General features: G+C 48.1%; 1 protein-coding gene across 1 annotated transcript in view; it reads left to right on the forward strand.

Moving 5' to 3' along the window:
- The window catches only part of LOC123749514 (lactosylceramide 1,3-N-acetyl-beta-D-glucosaminyltransferase A), a 106,347-nt gene that overhangs the window by 908 nt on the left and 84,244 nt on the right, over window positions 1–21,195 (forward strand). The gene's annotated exons all lie outside the window — the stretch shown is intronic.

Consider the following 21,195-nt stretch of genomic DNA (forward strand, 5'->3'; position numbering starts at 1 on the left):
CGACCGTCCAAGTAGTTGGGCACCATTGCTTCCCCCCCCCCCGTCCCATCCCAAAGCCCTATCCTGACCCCTTGCAAGTGCTATATAGTCTTAATGGCTTGGCGCTTCCCCTGATAATTCCCTTCCCGTCTCTCCTCTTTCCCTAACTCTTAATTTCTAATCCTAGAAATATACATAATCCTAGAAAGTATAGTACTTTCTGATAATTACTGTATCTAAATGGCCAGGTGAATGGTGTTTCCCTCAGGTGATGTGCTACAGAGGAGCTGTTAGTGATACAATGTGGCCTAATGGCCAGGTGACTGTGCCCCTACTCTGGTGAGGTGCTGAAAAAGTCTTGGTAGTGATGCTTTATGAGGGACGTGCAGTGACCACCACCCAGTGGTCACATTATGCTGTGATCCGGTTACTGAGAGAGAGATGCAATAGATCAAGATGCAACATGATGTTATGATGATAAAGTTCAACAGCGAAGCCTTAATAGGGTTGCGTGATGTAGATTTTATTGCAATTCAGTGTCATCGACACAGCAGAAGCTCTTATTATTTTCTTCACGCTGTGGTTAATGCAGTCGCCTCGCAACACTTTTGACCCGAGTTCGATTCCTGGGCAGGGCGAGACGCGCGGGTACAATTCCTTAAGCCTGATACGAACATAAGAACATACGATTAAATGAGCATGCAGAAGGCCTATTAGTCTATACGACGCATTTCCTAGTTATATCCACCCAAACTTACCTATATATGTAAAAGAGAATGTGTTTGTTCGAGGTTGGAGACCAGATGCTTGGGGCTAGCCTCACCAAAGTTTGCAAGAAAGGAATGGTGCCCAACCACTTGGACGGTCGGGGATTGAACGCCGACCTTCATGAAGCGAGACCGTCGCCCTACCGTCCAGCCCAGAAGGTGGTGAAGGAGAGGGAAGGTGTGTACTTAAGATGGTTACAGTGGTGAAGATAGTGAGCAGTGAAGATGACTACAATGATGAAGAGACTATGTAGTGAAGATGTGACGTCCGTCATCTGAGCAGCGCCGGATATCCCCTCTACTTCATATAGATGTATAACCAACGCTTGAAACAATCCAGGGATCACATGTCCATTATGTTACCCGGTAAAATGTTTCATAAATGAACAACCCTGTTTCCAAAAAATTATTTACCCAGGTCTTTTCTGAAAGTAAATTTGTCAAATTCATATCCATTGTTTTATGTCTCTATTCAGCTAGCAGTAAATAGGTACCAGGAGTTAAGGAACTGTTGTGGGAAGCATCCTGGGAGAGGTTAGTGGTGGACGTAAGGGAACCTGGATAAGCCTAACAGGCTTCATGTCCCCGACAGTATATAAACCATTTATTTTCATGAAAGGTTTGAGACGTTATCACGCCGCGGTGAGCTGCACATTGTGGCATAGCTGCTAGGAGACGTTATCACGCCGCGGTGAGCTGCACATTGTGGCATAGCTGCTAGGAGAACGTTATCACGCCGCGGTGAGCTGCACATTGTGGCATAGCTGCTAGGAGACGTTATCACGCCGCGGTGAGCTGCACATTGTGGCATAGCTGCTAGGAGAACGTTATCACGCCGCGGTGAGCTGCACATTGTGACACAGCTGCTAGGAGAACGTTATCACGCCGCGGTGAGCTACACATTGTGACATAGCTGCTAGGAGAACGTTATCACGCCGCGGTGAGCTGCACTTTGTGGCATAGCTGCTAGGAGAACGTTATCACGCCGCGGTGAGCTGCACATTGTGGCATAGCTGCTAGGAGAACGTTATCACGCCGCGGTGAGCTGCACTTTGTGACACAGCTGCTAGGAGAACGAGCTGCCAGAATGGCTCTCTAGCACATACGAGAGATCTGAGGACATGACGGAAGCTGGAATAGAATTGACGGAGGGACGGAACGCACTCTCCGAGTCTCCAAGACGCACACCTAGGCTAACAAACTCCCAAAGAAGCTGCGACTGCTGGCAGGAAGATCAATAAGACAAGCGACGCCATCTTAACTGCCAACGAAAGAGGTCGTCCAGGTGTCTTAAACCACTTGGCACTTGTGCAATAACTGGACCCGGGTTGTGTGAGGGGCGGCGCTGTGAGGGGCGGCGCTGTGAGGGGCGAGGACTTCACTGAACAAGTGTACATCATGTAATGTTATAAGCTTGGCTCCCTCCGTGTCGCGTCCTCCCAGGCGCGAGAGTCGTCCTCCAAGCACGAGAGTCGTCCTCCAAGCACGAGAGTCGTCCTCCAAGCACGAGAGTCGTCCTCCAGGCACGAGAGTCGTCCTCCAGGCACGAGAGTCGTCCTCCAGGCGCGAGAGTCGTCCTCCCAGGCACGAGAGTCGTCCTCGAGGCACGAGAGTCGTCCTCGAGGCACGAGAGTCGTCCTCCAGGCACGAGAGTCGTCCTCCAGGCACGAGAGTCGTCCTCCAGGCACGAGAGTCGTCCTCCAGGCACGAGAGTCGTCCTCCAGGCACGAGAGTCGTCCTCCAGGCACGAGAGTCGTCCTCCAAGCACGAGAGTCGTCCTCCAGGCACGAGAGTCGTCCTCCCAGGCACGAGAGTCGTCCTCCAGGCACGAGAGTCGTCCTCCAGGCACGAGAGTCGTCCTCCAGGCACGAGAGTCGTCCTCCCAGGCACGAGAGTCGTCCTCCAGGCACGAGAGTCGTCCTCGAGGCACGAGAGTCGTCCTCCAGGCACGAGAGTCGTCCTCCAGGCACGAGAGTCGTCCTCCAGGCACGAGAGTCGTCCTCCAGGCACGAGAGTCGTCCTCCCAGGCACGAGAGTCGTCCTCCAGGCACGAGAGTCGTCCTCCCAGGCACGAGAGTCGTCCTCCCAGGCACGAGAGTCGTCCTCCCAGGTACGAGAGTCGTCCTCCTAGGTACGAGAGTCGTCCTCCTAATAGAACGTCGCATTTTGACGTATGCTCCACCTAAGGCCACAAATGGTCGTACTATTAAATGGTAGCGGGTCGCAAAATTGACAAACTATCCCGTTTTCTGTGTTGGGGCCTCTGTTAGGTTAGGATAAGGGCACTTTAGTACGGCACTTTCTTGACGTTGGGGGAACCTTAGGTGTTGTTGTTGTTGTTGTTGTTAAAGATTCGCTACCTGGAACAAAAAAGTTCCAAGTAGCACGGGCTATGGTGAGCCCCGTACAACCTTAGGTGGGCGGGCAGGAGAGTCATGGGTGATACAGAATATTCTTCACTAGCTTGTCAGTGTTATGGAGGCCACTTCTTCCCTCCTTCTGTACTGGTGGCTGATATTACAGTGGGTGACGAGTGAGTGACCAGTGAGTGACCAGTGGGTGACGAGTGAGTGACCAGTGGGTGACGAGTGAGTGACCAGTGAGTGACCAGTGAGTGAAGAGTGAGTGACCAGTGGCTGAAGAGTGAGTGACCAGTGAGTGACCAGTGGGTGACCAGTGAGTGAAGAGTGAGTGAAGAGTGAGTGACCAGTGGGTGAAGAGTGAGTGACCAGTGGAGAGGGAGAGCGCCTCGAGGAGTGAACAAGAGTCCCACAAGGCAGTACACAACAGGAGATGATTCAACACAGAAACCATTGGTTTGATTCTTGTCAAAATACTGAGAAGAACTGGACAGGTCTTCACCCAGTACTCCACGTATCTTCAGATGGCCGACATATAACGCTAATGATATACCTTACCCCGAGGTCAGGTATACCATACCCCGAGGTCAGGTATACCTTACCCCGAGGTCAGGTATACCATACCCCGAGGTCAGGTATACCTTACCCCGAGGTCAGGTATACCATACCCCGAGGTCAGGTATACCTTACCCCGAGGTCAGGTATACCATACCCCGAGGTCAGGTATACCTTACCCCGAGGTCAGGTATACCTTACCTAATATATATGTAAGCCTAACGTAAGCTCCAGTTCTAATTTTTTTTATGGAGGATCAGATGATCAACAATACCACATTACTGTCCCCAGACAGCTCTGTCTAAGCCCTGTACTGCGTGACAGTGTAATATACTCGCCTGTCCCAACACATACTTATGAAACCTATATGAAATAAGTTATAAGTGGCTCACAAACTCTCATTTAACGACTGACTACACGAGCGACAAATGTGAGACATATACAAAAGCCTCAAATCTGTCCTCGTCCCAGATTTGTGGGACGAGGCCAGAACTTCTAGCCAACCTCCCCTCCCCCTTGCAGTGGGGGAGACGGGGGTAGGAGACACCAGTGGAGAAGAGGGGGGTAGGAGACACCAGTGGAGGAGAGGGGGGTAGGAGACACCAGTGGAGGAGAGGGGGGCTAGGAGACACCAGTGGAGGAGAGGGGGGGTAGGAGACACCAGTGGAGGAGAGGGGGGTAGGAGACACCAGTGGAGGAGAGGGGGGTAGGAGACACCAGTGGGGGAGAGAGGGCTAGGAGACACAAGTGGGGGAGAGGGGCTAGGAGACACCAGTGGGGGAGAGAGGGCTAGGAGACACCAGTGGGGGAGAGGGGCTAGGAGACACCAGTGGGGGAGAGGGGCTAGGAGACACCAGTAGGGGAGAGGGGCTAGGTGACACCAGTGGGGGAGAGGGGCTAGGAGACACCAGTGGGGGAGAGGGGGCTAGGAGACACCAGTGGGGGAGAGAGGGCTAGGAGACACCAGTGGAGGAGAGGGGGGCTAGGAGACACCAGTGGGGGAGAGGGGGTAGGAGACACCAGTGGGGGAGAGGGGCTAGGAGACACCAGTGGAGGAGAGGGGGGTAGGAGACACCAGTGGAGGAGAGGGGCTAGGAGACACCAGTCTAGGAGAGGGGGGTAGGAGACACCAGTGGAGGAGAGGGGCTAGGAGACAAGAGGGAGGCGGTGGCAAGTGCGTCTCTAAAATAGCTGACATTCAGGATTTATGGAAATATCAAGAAAACAAGTCATAAAACTTTTGTGAGTTAATTTTCAATAAAATCAAGGAACCTATATTATAGGCTACACTCTTTGGACACAATAAAAGTAAAGTAAAATCCCCAAAATTCATATAAAATTCTCAATATATTATAAACTTTAGAATATTGAAATACTAAAAATAAAGAATGACAGACGCAACACTAAGGAGAAATATGTTAATATAAACATATATATACACACATAAAGTTGACAAGAATCCTGGCAAACTTTATTCAAATATCCAGAGAGCCAATCAGGAATGAGCTATCAGACTCCGCCTTCAGCGCTGGTATACCAGCCAATCGCAGCAAAAGATCCTAATTAATGATCAACTACGTATAATTTTGTCCTCTTTTGGGGGAATAAATATGTAGTGAGTGAGTGTGTGTGTACTCACCTATTTGTACTCACCTATTTGTGCTTGCAGGATCGAGCATTGACTCTTGGATCCCGCCTTTCCAGCTATCGGTTGTTTACAGCAATGACTCCTGTCCCATTTCCCTATCATACATAATTTTAAAAGTATGAATAGTATTTGCTTCCACAACCTGTTCTCCAAGTGCATTCCATTTTTCCACTACTCTCACGCTAAAAGAAAACTTCCTAACATCTCTGTGACTCATCTGAGTTTCCAGTTTCCATCCATGTCCCCTCGTTCTGTTATTATTACGTGTGAACATTTCATCTATTTCCACTTTGTCAATTTCCCTGAGTATTTTATATGTCCCTATCATATATCCTCTCTCCCTGTGTGTGTGTGTGTGTGTGTGTGTGTGTGTGTGTGTGTGTGTGTGTGTGTGTGTGTGTGTGTGTGTGTGTGTGTGTGTGTGTGTGTGTGTGTGTGTGTACTTATCTAGTTGTGCTGGCGGGGATTGAGCTCTGGCTCTTTGGTCCCGCCTCTCAACCGTCAATCAACTGTGTGTGTGTGTGTGTGTGTGTGTGTGTGTGTGTACTCACGTATTTGTGCTTGCGGGGGTTGAGCTTTGGCTCTTTGGTCCCGCCTCTCAACTGTCAATCAACTGGTGTACAGATTCCTAAGCCTAATGGGCTCTATCATATCTGCATTTGAAACTGTGTATGGAGTCACCCTCCACCACATCACTGTGTGTGTGTTATAGCGTGTACTCACCTAGTAGTGCTTGCGATGGTTGACTTACCATGATCTACCACCCCTACCCTAGTATACCACCATTACCCTATACTACCACCCCCTACCCCAAGCTATTATAACCACCCCAGAAGGCAGTGCTGGGCGTGTGTGTATTCATTGTATGTAAATAGCTTCCATGTATTGTTGGTAAACACACTGTTGATGAAATATTACTGAGTGGCATGGCTAAGTATCCCGACGGTATAAAAACTAGTAACTATTAATCGCTCGATAAAGAATATGGTCACTATATTAACAGCCGACGTGGCTCTCTCCCCCAGTACCACCAGAGTAGAAACAGTGTACACGTCCCCGGTAGAGAGAGCACGTCCCTGGTAGCAGTGTACACGTCCCTGGTAGAGAGAGCACGTCCCTAGTAGAGAGAGCACGTCCGGGTAGCATTGAGCACGTCCCTAGTAGCAGTGCACACGTCCCTGGTAGAGTGAGGACGATAGATATCACAAGCTCGACCAGTGATTACGAAATAGAGGAGGTTCCTGACGGGACCCGAGACACGATCATAGAGTCGGAAGACCTCCACACCCCCAGAGGCTCCAGGACCACGAGGCCTCGACCACCTCCCTCAAGACCCACACGAGATTAATGAGTCTAAGACCCAACGTGTACTTAAAAAAACAGGAAAAGAATGAAGGGAAAAAGTATTGCTAAGTAAGGAAGCAAATACTTAAAGCGTGAGACGGACAGCGGGACCCTACCAACATCGTCCCTTCAGGAGAGAGCCGTCAACGACCATCTGGACGGGGGCTCTGCACCGTACCTGCACCTCTCACCCATTTTTTTTTTTAACCCCAGATTAAGATTAAATTTTTTTGCATTTCGCGGTTCCTCCCCCCACACACCTTCCCAATCTTTCCTTCCCCCCTCCTCTTCCCCTCCCTTCCCCCTCCCATTCTCCTCCAACCCCTACCCACTTCCCCTACCCACTCCCCCTACCCACTCCCACTACCCACTCCCCTTACCACGAAACCAATCCAACTTGGCAGGCTTAATCAAGTGGCTTATCAAGACGGCTAAAGACTCACATTAACCTGCGAGACAGGTGACAGGAGAATGAGACAGGTGACAGGAGAATGTAATCCAGTCCAACATTTACCTCTATGACAGGTGAGCGGAGTAAGGCGTCCCAACATCGAACGAACCAAATGGAACAAAATTATAATGTGATAAACCTCGCAAAAATAAGTTCAATCGAACAACAAATGTTCTCATTAAAGCCCACCATCTAAGGAAAATAAAGTACTGGAGATATTTGAATATAAAAAAAACACATGTACTCGACTGTGAGCAAAAACTTGAAGCACGACTGCTTGAGCAGCAGGGTACATTGTGGCGTATGTGCCTATAGGCACTATCTGTGGCACATATATATATACTTTTATACACAGCCTCATGTATTTACGAAAACAAAGATTCGTGTATATTTAATACACCCAGACACAGCCTCATGCATGCATAATACACCCAGACACAGCCTCATGCATGCATAATACACCCAGACACAGCCTCATGCATGCATAATACACCCAGACACAGCCTCATGCATGCATAATACACCCAGACACAACTTCTTGCATACACAATATACCCAAACACAGCCTCACGCATACACAATACATATAAACACAGCTTCATGCATACACAATACATCCAGACACCGTCTCATACATTCACAATATATCCAGACACAGCCTCATGAATACACAATACACCCAGACACATGCATACACAATACACCCCAGACACAACCTCATGCATACAAATAAATTCATGCATACAAATTATATAAATACACTTGAACGTGTCCAGCGTAGGATGACAAAAGTTAATTCCCCAAATTAGAAACCTTTCATATGAAGAAAGATTAACAAAGTTTAAATTCCATTCACTGGAAAGGCCAAGTGTTAGGGGTAACATGATAGAGGTCTACAAGTGGATGAATGGACATAACAAATTAGATATTAATAGGGTATTAAGAGTATCAACACAAGACGGAACACGAAACAATGGGTTTAAATTGGATAAGTTTAGATTAGGAAAGACCAGTATTCTGTAAATACTGGTTCCGTAACAGGGTTGTTGATTTGTGGAACCAATTACCGCGTAACGTGATAGAGGTGGGGTCCCTCGATTGTTTCATGTGTGCGTTGGACATGTATATATATGAGTGGGATTGGGTGGTAATACATAGGAGCTGCCTCGTATGGGCCAATAGGTTTTCTGCAGTTACCTTTGTTCTTATGTTCTTATACACAATGCATTCAGATACAGCTTTATGCATACACAATACTCAAAATAGAATTACTGCCACTACTCAACGCAAGGCTTAAAACGTCCCCACACATTTTGTTCTTCCATGTCTTAGCACCTTACATCAACAAGCGAAGAATGTGTCAACAAAGCTTGGGACTATTTTCTGCTCCTAAAAATCCAAACCACTCGAGAGTTCAATCTTGTGTTCTCTCAGTAAACAGAGCGAGTAAATAAGATGAGGTTTGAGCGGCTTCCCTACCGACAGTCAGGGGCGGGTATTCGAGGGCTTCAACATGTAGATGATGAGCGACCATATTTGGCCCGGAGATCCAGACTGCTACAAGCCACTCCCTCCAGTGGCTTGTAGCAGATTCCTACAATCTGCTTGTAGCAGATTGTCCCTGAGATTCCCTGAGACATCCCTGGGACTCCCTAGAACCCCTGGGACTCCCTGGGACACACTGGGACTCCCTGGGACACACTGGGACTCCCTGGGACACACTGGGACTCCCTGGGACACACTGGGACTCCCTGGGACACATTGGGACTCCCTGGGACACACTGGAACTCCCTGGGACTCCCTGGGACACACTGGGACTCCCTGGGACACACTGGGTCTCCCTGGGACACACTGGGACTCCATGGGACACACTGGGACTCCCTGGGACACACTGGGACTCCCCGGGACACACTGGGACTTCCTGGGACACACTGGAACTCCCTGGGACACACTGGGACTCCCTGGGACACACTGTGACTCCCTGGGACACACTGGGACTCCCTGGGACACACTGGGTACAACTTGTCTCTGCAGGAGTAAAAAAATGTAGTAGCTTGAACGAGGAGGCGAAGGGTGGATGAAGGTCTAGATGAGGAAGATGGTTGATGTGGGGTCTTTCTCCTTAAAGAAGCCAGAAGAGGGTAGTCTGAGGAAGGTCGAGCCAGAGGAAGGTGGTCTGAGGAAGGTCGAGCAGAGGAAGGTGGTCTGGGTGAAGGAGGCAGGTAAGATAGTGACCACCTTGAGCCTTACCATATAGAGCCGGGCTCCAGAGTCTACCACTACTCATGCCCCCGAGCGGGTCTTACTTCATAAGAGAGAGAGGAAGATCTCTTTAAAACACACTTTGTAAAACAGGTTATACATGATTTGTAAAGCCAATGTATAATATGATTTGTAAAACCAATGATTTTATTGGAATTATTTGATTTGTAAAAACCAATATATAATTGTATTTGTTACCTACGTGTGACAATATAAACTTGTTGCAAAAGTCCTCCGACAGTAAACTTGAGGATGGCGACCAACCATCTGGACTATCGGGAATCGAACGTCGACCTAGCAAGAATCGTGGCCTTCACTCCACCCACCAGGAATGTGTTAAGTGGAGTGCGGTGAAGTATAAATTATGACGAGGTGATTTTAGTACGAGGTGCAGTGCTGAGGCTGACCCCAAGAGGCTACATATACTTGTGTGGGCGTCTAAGCATGTGTAGCGCCGAGACATCATCTGATGTCTTGCCCTGAGGCATCACTTGTGACGGGTGAATTATACCTGGGCTCTTGTGTTAATGTGGACCCTGACTACACCCCCCCTTCCCCCGGTGACTGTTCATTGGTATATGGGTACCCCTTGTGATTGTTGACTGGATCCTGTGTACCTCTGTGACTATTGACTGGACCTTGGGTACCTCTGTGACTATTGACTGGACCTTGGGTACTTGGGTATTCCATTGACTGTTGACTGGGCTCTAGGTACCCCTGTGACACTGGAACTTCCTGTGACTGTTGATATGTGCCCTTGGACACCTCAATGGTTGCTGCTTTCCTCCTGTACACCTTTAACATCTGCTTTTGGGCATCCCTCTTCCTCGTGATGTGTCCCCAGGGCATTCATATGTGTCTTATGTGTCCCAGGACAGCCTCTGTTTCTTATGTGTCCCAGGACAGCCTCTGTTTCTTACGTGTGCCAGGGTTCCACCTCGGAGTGGCCTGTGGCCCGTGTGGCCAGGTGGTGACTCATGGCCCGTCATTACTGGTGACTGACAGTGTCCGCTCTGCCTGAGATGAACGTCTTCGCTCGTCTCCGGTCAACGTATAACTTTGTTTATGCAATAATACTCGAGGTTTAAATTAAAGATTACTAATATTTCCCTTTAATATTACATCAATTCTGATTGGACAAAGTGTTAATGGCGAATGTGTCTTGAGAATGATCAGGACTGCTATGAGGAGATACTCATTTAGATACGAGTATCAAGAGAGGAATGAATCCTCGGACTCTATATATGGGCTGGACCGTTAGGGGAGTGAGGCGGCGTCCATAACTCTGGTGTCAGCTCAACACAAGCCTTCCGGCAGGCTAACTCGCTCCGTCTATACCTGCCCCAATAACCACAGTGCTAAGAGAAAATCTTTGGAGCAGGTTGGTGGAATCGAACTCGCGTCCTTGTGGTCACCCCACACTCACGCATTACTCACCGGACCTCACTGTACAACACAACCTGGATTTGATGCGTTACCTGCACAAGGTGTGGTGTGGGTGATGTAGTTCACGCTCACCACACGCACACAGTGACATCAGCTATATGATGTGGTAAGGTGTTGTGTTCTTGTGGTACGCCACCACACACTTCTTGAAGACTACGCTAAGCCTTTCCACTAAGGTCACCCCGGACACCGTCTTTAAGACCACACACACATACATACATACATAGTTGGACTCATGATTTTGTATGCAAGGTCGAGTGTCAGCTCTTATGGCCAGCCTTTTAACAATCAGTAGTTAACGCCATGATTATTCGATTCTTTTCTTGTATCAACATTTAAAACTGTGTAAACCTCGACAACTTCCTCATCTAATTCATTCATTTAGTTGCAACAATTTCCCTGAAGGTGTTGCATGACTCAACTGTCACTCCCATGTGTCTCCAGGTGCCACTCACGTCTCCTCCTTCTTCTGCCGTTTCTCACCTCTATTTGGTGAGTTCTTCTGGCATTACTTGATGTCGTGGCTCCCTCGTCCATACTTTCTTCAAGAAAGTCAGGTCCAGTTTGATCAGCGTTTCGCGAGAGCTCAGTCCCATTATCTCAAGAGCGAACCTTTATTGCAGCTCTTTGGACATTTTCTCTTTGGTTTAATGCTTTTTCAGGGGAGGGTTTAATGTTGATGTCGTATACTCGAGAGTCGGGGAACTGGCATACTGCTGCGCGGGGAGCGACCTCGGCAATATAGGCCAATTGCTCCGTGGAGAATGGCCTCCACGGATTATAGGCCTACTACCCAGTGTACTACGCCGAGGAATTTTAAACAAAGGTAATGATAATTTTATATGGACATAATATACTGCGAAGTTCTCTGTAGGTGAACCTTTTACCATTACTTCACATCAAGATCTTCAGCTCATTATACGTTTAATTCCAAATGCTTCATTTTATGCACTACTGTATAAGTATCCTGTATCAACTAAATCAACTGAAAAACAAATGTAAGAGACAATGAACTCTGGCAGCCTGATAAACACTCAAGAGCATCTCTTAAATAATATGAGTCTTTGACTACTGGTCCAATCTCCGTGCTGATGCGGCCTTTAATCTCAGTTCGCTAATATCTAGCGAGCTCGTACACATCCTATAGGCACACATTTACACTTCCTGGGTTTCTCTTTAAGAGTTTTCTTTATAGTCATAATGGCTTGGCGCTTTCTCCTGATAGTACTCTTGAATAGAGCCTGCTACAGAAACCGATAAACCTGTTTTTCCGTTCTCTAGGGACTGGAGACAACGGACGATTTATAGCGTTTTCTAAGAACCTGTTAGAAGGATCGCAATGATATATCATTATCGAGGAAGATTGTGCGTTACGTAGCAGATAGTGAGGCTGGCGTACTTGTGTGGCCGGTGTAGCATACCAGAGGCAATATATCCCCGTCAAAGAGCAACACAAGTTGCAATATCATCTGAAAACCTGACGGTAACAACTCAAAATGTCATCTCACTCAATTCTGTAACATTGACCAGCCACAAATTTATTGTTGGAACACTCTGGAACGAGAAGTTCATAGAGGTGCGGAAACTGATTAGTAGGTTTAAGGATAATGCCTGAAAATCTGTCAAAGTGAAATGCGACCTTGACCACAAACTTATCTCGCCAAAAGTCGGCAACTTGAACAAATAATCCACAACAAAAAATGATAAAAACCTTTCAATGTTTACAATGAGGAGTGTCAGTGCACTTCACAAACATTAGAATCATTGCCGCAAATAATCACATAATATCTAAATTCAATAGGACGTTCATATATTTTTCCAAGTTGTAATATATTACATTTTTAGAATGCCAGAAACATTTGTAACTTTAAATGCTAAAACACAGATAAATGCCTTTTACAGCCTGTACACGCAACCTGTCTTCCTAATACAACGTCGCATTTTGACGTATACTCTACCTAAGATAAAAAAATTGTCGTACTAGAAAATGGTGGCGACTCGCGAAATTGACATACTGACCCGTTTTCTTTTTTTGGGTCTTCTGGTAGGTTAGGATGAAAGCACTTTAGCACGACAGTTTCTTGACGTTGGGAAGCCTTAGGAGGACGGGCTGGAACACCTACGCGCATGCGCACCGTAAACACAACAGTATTAATGCATCAAATCGTAAAGTGAAGTGAGCGAATCTACCAACGGAGGTGAACAAAGGAGACTCGGGAGAGCAGATGGGTGTAATGTGGTGTTTAGGGAGGTGTGGCGGACTGTAAACATGCACCATGAAGTCTTTTACCGCATTCTGGGTCACGCTGAAGAGCAAATATGCTGGGACACAGCTGGAGTGATGATCCACACACACGCTGTAAACTTCACCACGAGCACAGGAGGTTGTGGTGTCGGCCGTGGTACAGGTCGAGCCGTGGTACAGGTCGAGCCGTGGTACAGGTCGAGCCGTAGTACAGGTCGAGCCGTAGTACAGGTCGAGCCGTGGTACAGGTCGAGCCGTGGTACAGGTCGAGCCGTAGTAGAGGTCGAGCCGTGGTATAGCTGAGCCAGGAGTCACAGACCACTTACAAGTTCACCCACGACATCTGTACCTCTTACCTTGATCATGGTGGCTTCATCTGTAGCTACCAAACGACCTCGTAGTAAAACAATCAGTAGCGGTCTTGACGGTGAAGTTTGTTCACACTTGCCAGCGTCTGACCTTGAAGTTGGCGAGTCTTCTGCCACCCAACAATGAGCACCATGGTTATAAATATACTTTCAACGATGGAAATGTCGTCCCTAGTAAGTCACATTGCTCCCAAGACTCCAAAAATGACCTTTTTTGGTCAATCCAAGATGACTTGCCCGGGTCTCTGGTGGTGAAGTACATCAATCACAAGAACTCGCTCTATGACTCTTGGACAATCTTGCATAAATTCTTCTTACCGCCGACATATACTGTGTGAGTGGGTCCTTTTACGCAGTAGGCTGTCCCAAACGAGGTGGTCGCTGCTCAACTATGGTTCAGTCCGGTTCATGGGCCGCTAAACAAGCGAAGACTGTGAATGAGCATAAGAGCACCAGAGGTCGAGGATCCTCACCTCTGGTCCAATCACAGGCTGGCTCGTTGATCCAGGTCACCTCCCATTGGTTTCACAGTCACATGACCTTCAAGAGTCGCCGACGGAGATGAAGCCAGATCACTGTCGAGTTCTATGGGGTTTGTGCAAATTATTAATAATAAAATTGGATTCAACCCAATACACGCCTCACTACTTACATTTATATATTCTAGAGCAAATCTTCCCTGGCAGTCCTTCATGGTGGCTGTGGGTGAGTATAACTCTAAACAGTTTGTGTTATCATAACCGGTGAGGTCCCATGTGTCTTGTACCATTAGTGAGGATACCGTCACCTGTATGTGTCATATAAGCTGGTGCGGAGCCTGTCCCTTGTTGGTGATTGCTGCCAGGATCAGTCATGGCAGCAGCTACAAGGATCAGGCAGGACAACAGCTACAAGGATCAGACAGGACAACTGCTACAAGGATCAGACAGGACAACTGCTACAAGGATCAGACAGGACAACTGCTACAAGGATCAGACAGGACAACTGCTACAAGGATCAGACAGGACAACAATTATATATCCGCCTAATTTTACTTTTACACTGAGCCTGCCTTAGAATATTGACAATACAAAATTTTATCAGAGTTATTAAATCATTTAAACCATCCAGTTAGATTGGCCAGTGGCTTCTTGCAGAGCCGGCGCTCGATCTCTCGATATCCCAGCTCGTGTCCCGTTCCCATACCTCCCTTTCAAGTGCTATATAACCAAACTTGCTTGGCTCTTGCTCATGATTTAAAAATAATTAAAACACAAAATCCTCTCAATAAATGTTCATTTTTGTATATAATTATATGATTACGTTGTATGTGGAGTCAGAGGGAACATCCTTGAACTCTACCCCAAACGTGCATACTCACACTGATTATACCATGTCAACATTAGCATACCTCCACATACTTATAATGTGTGATCACCTGTCAGGCATGACAGTCAACGCAACAAATCCGCCTCAGCTTGTCGTATTAGATGCTTCTGTACGACAGTGAAAGAGAGTTTACCCAAGAGGCTGTCACCGAGGGGAACTTGTAACAACTGAATCACTAAGATGTCATAGAAACATGTAGAGCAAAGAACGCTATGCATTAGGATAACAGATATGGTCTATCAGAAAGGGAATTCAGTCATTGTCTCGACGAAGGTAATTGTATATATGTAAGTGAGTGTACTCGCTTATTTGTGCTTGCAGGATCGAGCTATAACTCCTGGACTCCGCGTTTCTAGTGGTGTCCAAGATATAGTGTGTGTGTGTGTGTGTGTGTGTGTGTGCACGGAGGAAGAAAGAAAACGAGAGAGAGAGAGAGAGAGAGAGAGAGAGAGAGAGAGAGAGAGAGAGAGAGAGAGAGAGAGAGAGAGAGAGAGAGAGAGAGAGAGAGAGAGAGACACATACCAACAATTACAAACAGAGACATTACAGGTGCGTGACGAAACAAGCTACAAATCTCGACGCAAATTAACATTAATTAAAATTCAGCCGAGGGACGAACATGAGCTGCCAGGGAGGTGTTGTGATGCTGGGTGTGGTGGTGCTGGGTGTGGTGGTGCTGGGTGTGGTGGTGCTGGGTGTGGTGGTGCTGGGTGTGGTGGTGCTGGGTGTGGTGGTGCTGGGTGTGGTGGTGCTGGGTGTGGTGGTGGTGCTGGGTGTGGTGGTGCTGGGTGTGTGGTGCTGGGTGTGGTGGTGCTGGGTGTGTGGTGCTGGGTGTTGTGATGCTGGGTGTGGTGGTGCTGGGTGTGATGGTGCTGGGTGTGGTGGTGCTGGGTGTGGTGGTGCTGGGTGTGGTGGTGGTGCTGGGTGTGGTGGTGCTGGGTGTGTGGTGCTGGGTGTGTGGTGCTGGGTGTGGTGGTGGTGCTGGGTGTGGTGGTGCTGGGTGTGTGGTGCTGGGAGATGTTGAGTTGCTCACATCCTCCTCCTCTCTTCCCTTTCTCCTGTCTTCCGTGAAGTTATTGCCTTGTGAACGTTGCTACCATCGTGCGTCAGAGTGCTGCTGCTGCTGCTTCTACTGCTGCTGCTGCTGCTGCTGCTTCTACTGCTGCTGCTACTGCTGCTGCTGCTGCTGCTGCTGCTGCTGCTTCTACTGCTGCTGCTGCTGCTGCTACTGCTGCTGCTTCTACTGCTGCTGCTACTGCTGCTGCTGCTGCTACTGCTGCTGCTGCTGCTGCTGCTGCTGCTGCTGCTTCTACTGCTGCTGCTACTGCTGCTGCTGCTGCTGCTGCTGCTGCTGCTACTGCTGCTACCATTTCTTCATAAAAGTTGCTGCCATCGTTCATCGATGCTTCTCTGTACGGGAGTCCACTCCTATTTAGTGAGGTTCAATCTTCACAGTTTTTACTAGGAGTCTTAGCAGTTTTGGGAAGTATATGCCACGGTAACACTGAAGGCTTTCCGCCACTCCTCTCCTTCAGACACGTCTTCGTCTGACCTGGTCCCCGGACACGTCTTCATTGATGATGAAATCAATGATAATAATACCATAGTAATAAAAAATTAATAATAATAATAATAATAATAATAATAATAATAATAATAATAATAATAATAATAATAATAATAATAATAATATAATCGACGTATATGATGCTAAACAATGCCATTAACAACTAAATTAACAAATAAAACAACAAACACGTCACTACTGAGAAAATAAACAATAGAAACGTGAAACAAGAACATTATATTTATAAAGAAAAACTTAAAATTTGTATTTGCTAACAAATAACATGAAATGAAGTGAAAATGTCGTTGTCCGCCAGAGCCTCACTAAGACATAACTGGAACAAGTGAAGATGTCGTTGTCCGCCAGAGCCTCACAAGGACAAACAAACACAGGACCTCCCCCTCCCCCTCACAGGTGGTGGCGTCATCTGGTAATTATAGGCGACTATTCTTGCCCCTAATTATACCATGACTAATTGAAGGAGGAGGAGGAGGAAGAACAATAAAGAAGAGATGGAGAGGGTGAAGAAGGGAGGAGAACATTAACAAGAAGAGAAAGGAGTGGGAGGAGAGGGACAGATCACACTGATGAGAGGGAGATAGAGAAGAGACAGAAAGTGATAAAATTATATAAATATATAGTTGACAGAGAGTGGAAGAAGGAAAATGGAACCAGAGGGATAATAAATGTGAATAATGGGAGGATGAGTGAGAGTAAAAGAGAGAGGAAAAGTGAGAGTAAAAGAGAGGGGAAGAGTGAGAGTAAAAGAGAGGGGAAGAGTGGGAGTAAAAGAGAGAGGAAGGGTGAGAGTAAGAGAGAAAGAGTGAGAGTAAAAGAGAGAGGAAGAGTGAGAGTAAAAGAGAGAGGAAGAGTGAGAGTAAAAGAGAGAGGAAGAGTGAGAGTAAAAGAGGAAAAGGGTGACAGAGTGACAGAGCGGAGCTCGTAAGTGACACAAGTCCATTATTTCAGTCATGGGAGGGTGGGCTCCCTTCCCTCTGGAACGGGAAATGCGAGGAAGGGTGAGAACCGTGGGCCAGAGACTAGCCGGAACAGGAGAAAACAAAAAGGCTAAGGAAAGGTGGAAAAAGGAAAATGAAAAAATGAAATAGATATGTGAGAATCAGGTTAAAAAGGGGAAGGATAATCAGGATGAGGGGAGTGTAGACCTGAGGGGAAATAACGGAACAATTGGGCAAATAATTATCATTTAGGTTAGATTTTATTAAATTTATGAACAATACTGTGAAATCTTCAGAATATATAACACAACTCAACGTATAGGTCTTGATAAAGGTCCTAGCAACACTGGTAGATGACTGCCAGGAGTGGGCAGCACTGGTAGATGACTGCCAGGAGTGGGCAGCACTGGTAGATGACTGCCAGGAGTGGGCAGCACTGGTAGATGACTGCCAGGAGTGGGCAGCACTGGTAGATGACTGCCAGGAGTGGGCAACACTGGTAGATGACTGCCAGGAGTGGGCAGCACTGGTAGATGACTGCCAGGAGTGGGCAGCACTGGTAGATGACTGCCAGGAGTGGGCAGCACTGGTAGATGACTGCCAGGAGTGGGCAACACTGGTAGATGACTGCCAGGAGTGGGCAGCACTGGTAGATGACTGCCAGGAGTGGGGAACACTGGTAGATGACTGCCAGGAGTGGGCAGCACTGGTAGATGACTGCCAGGAGTGGGCAACACTGGTAGATGACTGCCAGGAGTGGGCAGCACTGGTAGATGACTGCCAGGAGTGGGCAGCACTGGTAGATGACTGCCAGGAGTGGGCAGCACTGGTAGATGACTGCCAGGAGTGGGCAACACTGGTAGATGACTGCCAGGAGTGGGCAGCACTGGTATATGACTGCCAGGAGTGGGGAACACTGGTAGATGACTGCCAGGAGTGGGCAGCACTGGTAGATGACTGCCAGGAGTGGGCAGCACTGGTAGATGACTGCCAGGAGTGGGCAACACTGGTAGATGACTGCCAGGAGTGGGCAGCACTGGTAGATGACTGCCAGGAGTGGGGAACACTGGTAGATGACTGCCAGGAGTGGACAGCACTGGTAGATGACTGCCAGGAGTGGGCAACACTGGTAGATGACTGCCAGGAGTGGACAGCACTGGTAGATGACTGCCAGGAGTGGGCAACACTGGTAGATGACTGCCAGGAGTGGGCAGCACTGGTAGATGACTGCCAAGAGTGGACAACACTGGTAGATGACTGCCAGGAGTGGGCAGCACTGGTAGATGACTGCCAGGAGTAGACAACCACTGGTAGATGACTGCCAGGAGTGGGCAGCACTGGTAGATGACTGCCAGGAGTAGACAACCACTGGTAGATGACTGCCAGGAGTAGACAACCACTGGTAGATGACTGCCAGGAGTAGGCAGCACTGGTAGATGACCTCCAGGAGGCAGTAGTTAACAACGCTCCTCAAACATCTGGAAACAAAACATATCTTCACAATAAACTAGTGAGGCGGACACCAGGAGCTGAGGTCCGCTTCTGCAGGTACAATGAGGGAACCCTCACGGTCACCTAGGCAAGTCCCCCCCCTGCCCCCCCCCCCGCCCCCTTCACACCTCCCCGCCTCTTCCCTCTTTTATCAAGTCACATCCTTCTTTCTCCTGCTCTCTCTTCCTCATCCGCCTTCCTCTTCCACTCTCCCTCACTCCGTCTCTCTGTTTCTCTCCCTCCCCTTCTCTTCCTCTCTCTCTCTCTCTCTCTCTCTCTCTCTCTCTCTCTCTCTCTCTCTCTCTCTCTCTCTCTCTCTCTCTCTCTCTCTCTCTCTCAGCCTTCCTCCCTGGCACCAGGCGGTGGTTGGGTTAGTTTTCATGGGCGTCAACAGGATGATGTAAACACTATTGTGACGTCATCACTAAAAGGAGGCCATCGCTCTATGACGTCACCACCCGGCCCTGAGAGTCACTATATGGCTGCTCTCTACCTGGCTGGTTACGTCACCAATATGCCGTCATCAGCAGGGGAAAACGCAAAGACACAGTGGGCGCCTGACAGCTGAGTGAACAGCGCTTCGGATTCGTAGTCCTGAGGTTCCGGGTTCGATCACCGGTGGAGGCGGAAACAAAAATGGGCAGAGTTTCTTTCACCCTGATGTCTCTGTTCACCTAGCAGTAAATAGGTACCTGGGAGTTAGACAGCTGCTACGGGCTGCTTCCTGGGGATGTGTAACAAAAAGGTGGCCTGGTCGAGGACCGGGCCGCGGGGACGCTAAGCCCCGAAATGTTCTGAAGATAACGTCAAGAAGGGGAAGGAAGGGAAAGACAAAAGGGGGAAGGAAGGAGATGGAAGAGGAAGGCCGGATGGGGCCACGGGAGGGAGGGAGAGGGAAGGGAGGGAGAGCAGGGGTGAGGATGGAGTGAGGGAGGAAGCAGGGAAAGAGGAAGGGATGGACAGAGGGAAGGAGGCCAGGACGGAAGGACTATCACCGTCAACTCCTCCCGTCGTCTCACCCACGACGGGAAGTTCTCTCTCACTTCCCGTCTCATTGTTAACGAACTCTACCAAATACAGGCGAGGAGTCACAGTAACGTGGCTGACGTATGTTGACCAGACCACACACTAGAAGGTGAAGGGACGACGACGTTTCGGTCCGTCCTGGACCATTGTCAAGTTGATGATCGACTTGAGAATGGTCCAGGACGGACCGAAACGTCGTCGTCCCTTCATTTTCTAGTGTGTGGATTGGTCAACGAACTCTACCAATCCGCTTCAAACGTGACGCATTATTTCAGATGAAACACTACTAATATATAGAGTTTTGGGGCATGGGCCTCTATAGGTGAGATGGGTTGGTTGGGTTGGTAGGTATCTGGTTACACAAAACAGTTGTGTGGTGTTATTCTTAGTCTGTGTGAATGACCCACAAGAGAGAGGGATGGACTCCTTCCTCTCAGTACTCGCTGATGATGCACACATTGTGATGATAAACAGAACGAGATACTGCCAGAAACTTCAACACAATCTGGAAAAATATAATAATCATTCAAGTGGATACTAGAGATTAACTCAAGCAACTGCACGGTAATGAAGCTGGATACAAAAAACGGACAAAGGGCGCTGCATGGCAGAGAAAACCCTTCATGAATCGGAAAGAGAACAAAAAAAGTGACCTTGGGGATGAAATTACATATAATTTGGCATACAAAAGACGAACAATATCAGCTGCATATATTAAGGTTGGCCAACATTACTTCTATCTTCAGGAATCTAATCAGGATCTTCAGGTCCTGAATAGGTCTTGTATACGACCCATCTCTGACCAACATTGGAACATGCTACATCAGTGTGGCGAGGAAACACTGAGTAAAACCTTGCGTCACTGAGAGGAACAGAGAAGCATTGATCACCATATACAAATTTCCATGGAAAATAGACAGGACAAACATAAATAAACGAACTTGCGTTGGTGGTACACAAACAGGGGAATGAGAAATGGAAACCAAGTACCCCAAATGAGCCACAAGAATTAAACGTCAAAAAAATTAACAAATGGAATTTGCTAAGTAAAGCGGTGGAGGAAAACTCCAAACACACCTTCATATATACCCGAGCCTAATATTGACTATTGATCCTACACACCAGTCTATTAAGGGTTGAGAAACGCGACTCAAGAGCTGCAGGACATCCTTAACAAGCACAGCAAGGTGAGTACCGCCACCACCTTCTGAAGCTCGCTCCAGGTGGCAGCCGGACTCTGGCAACCCGAGAGAACGCTCCAGGTAGCAGCCGGACTCTGGCAACCCGAGAGAACGCTCCAGGTGGCAGCCGGACTCTCTGGCAACCCGAGAGAATGCTCCAGGTGGCAGCCGGACTCTG

Source organism: Procambarus clarkii, chromosome 27 (genome assembly GCF_040958095.1).
Source record: "Procambarus clarkii isolate CNS0578487 chromosome 27, FALCON_Pclarkii_2.0, whole genome shotgun sequence".
Lineage (NCBI taxonomy): Eukaryota > Metazoa > Arthropoda > Malacostraca > Decapoda > Cambaridae > Procambarus > Procambarus clarkii.